A 2,476-nucleotide genomic window follows, 5' to 3' on the forward strand; every position below is an offset into this window, starting at 1 on the left:
CTTCCCTCCTGGAGGTTCTCGATTTGACTTCCTCTGAGTCTCGATATCCCTCCCAGAAATCCTTCTGTTGATGTTGAGATGCCCCCTACCCTGATCGTCTGTGCAACCACACTATTGATCTGGATTTCTCGGCTAGAAAATCTCAGTAGCAACTCCCTCCTCTTGGCCTTGCCTTGTTAGGTACTATTATGACTATAGTACCTTACCAACTCTACTCTGTAACGTTCCCACAACCTTATAAACCCCAACAACCTGAAGGTGAGAGTTCCTAGGCTTTGCGCAATCCCGACACCTGTTGGCATTATGATTCAAGTGTTGTCCTTGATGGCAACTCACTCAGAGGTTGGTACAGTTGCTCAGAGGTTGGTACAGGTGATGGCACTTAATCAGAAGACAGATCTTAGTACAGCAGGCCAAGAAAGTTCATACACGCAGGTTCATTAAGCCCAAGTCGCGTGTACACGCAGGTTGGCTTCAGTAAAAGAGCGTGTATGTGAAAACGTACCTTTGGTCCATGGCGGTTAGTCCTTGGAAGTTGTGCCTATGGTTTTGGACCATGGCGTCTCGACGGACGTGTTGATCCCTAGTTTTGAAGTTGATGGTATTGTGTTACTATGGTTTTGGACCGTGGTATTGTAAAGGGCCTAAGGCTATATAAGGAGAAGATCATTAGGCAAATGAATGTAGGCAAGGTGCAAGAGTGTGTGTGAGTGATGAAGATCTGAGGAAGTGTGAGATCCAAGTGCTGGTTATGGGTTGGTGATCTGAACCAAGGTTTCACTCATGTGGAGGATGATGAATGATGGAACGAGATCTCAAGGCTTGGAATGATTATCTTCATATGGTTTGACTGTGGATAGATCAGATCTACTGACGCATGTTTATTATTATGATCTGGGTATGTTTTGATGTCTGATATAGCTGCAGAGTTATAAGTTAGAATTTGCAGATCTGTACGCGGGTTGGCTTTGGTAAAATAGCGTATACACGCAGGTTGGGTTCATCCAAGTAGCGTATACAATGTGAAGTATGATATTTGAAGATGAAGTTGGATTTGGTTGTTGTTATGTTGTCTGGTTGTTGTTGACAGGGTTATAGTGATTCAGAATTGGGTGTTTCAGTGATTGATGATGCAGGTTGTTCTACAATGGTGATTGTTTCATGGATCCAGTATGAAAATGTATGAAACGTGGTCCCGGGAAGACCGTAGGCCGGCACCTACGTACTGGTAAACATATCAGCCAGTACAAGAGCCAAGGGGGTTGTAGCTCCCTTCCAGGAGCAGCTGAAAACGAGTGAAGGTTGTAGCCTTCTGTAGGGTTGGCACCTACGTACTAGTAAATGGATCGGCTAGTACAAAAGCTATGAGGGTTGTAGCCCTCTGCAGGTTGCAGCCTGCGTGCTGGTAAATGACTGCACCAGTGCATTGTAAAAGAAGTTTCTTATTAAAGAAGAAAGAGACGAATTGCAGCAGGTGGTTTTCACCCACATTGGGTTTCCACCTTATATCATGGTGTTCATGTGTGTGTGGCTCTTGTGTGATGTTCTGTTATTCTGCACCTGTTTACTGTTAATATGCTTAATAATGATCTGATGCATTTACTGAAGATTAAGATAACTGAATTATAAGATCTCTGGATATACGCGAGTTTCATTAGACGCAGTAGCGTGTACACGCGGGTTCACTTAATTTAAGTAGCGTATATGTTTCTGAGTATGAAATTGAAAAAGTTTGATTGATCTGATAATACTGATTCACCCCCCCTCTCAGTATTATTTCCAACAACACCTGCAACCCAACCTCCTCAACCAATGGTGTCAGCCCTCCTAGCTTCTGCATGGCTCTGCATGAGGCTCCCTTTGCCTCCCTTAGCCTCTGCGTTGCCTCTTCCTGGCTCACCCTTGATGACGCAAGCACTGCGTCACCCTTCCCTTGTTGATTCTTTGCTAGAAACAACTTCTATCACTTGGGACAGCTGTTTTCTACTACTATTGCTCCACTCGGCTGATGTACTCAGTTCTCCTATGATATGCAACCACGCTCTGATATCATGTTGAAGTTTCTAAGTCTACCAGTTAGAAACCCTCCATGCATTCTACTGATTTATTCCTACCTACTTGTTTTGTTACTTAACAAGTTATTTACAATGTAAATACTGAAAATAAACACTAGTGCATGCTCAACATATTATAGATCATCATCTGAAGGAAACATAAACAATCACACCAAATGACACCGTTATTTTTGGACCAATGTCCCTGGAAAAACCCATTGTGGGAAAACTGGTGCAGCTATCTGAGGGTTTTCTTATTAAGTAATATCAGGGTACAATCTGGGTGCCAAATCTAGCTTACCCAACAGAGAATTTACTTGTTAGTAGTACCTCTCAGTTTGAGACAAATGTCCCAGCTGAAACCTGTTGGACACCTAATCCTAAATGGGTTAGTGTGGAAGCTGAATAGACTAAGTAGTCCA

Source organism: Pinus tabuliformis, chromosome 2_2, assembly GCF_031772625.1.
Source record: "Pinus tabuliformis cultivar Carrire ecotype Pingquan chromosome 2_2, CPIR1, whole genome shotgun sequence".
NCBI classification, from domain to species: Eukaryota; Viridiplantae; Streptophyta; class Pinopsida; order Pinales; family Pinaceae; genus Pinus; species Pinus tabuliformis.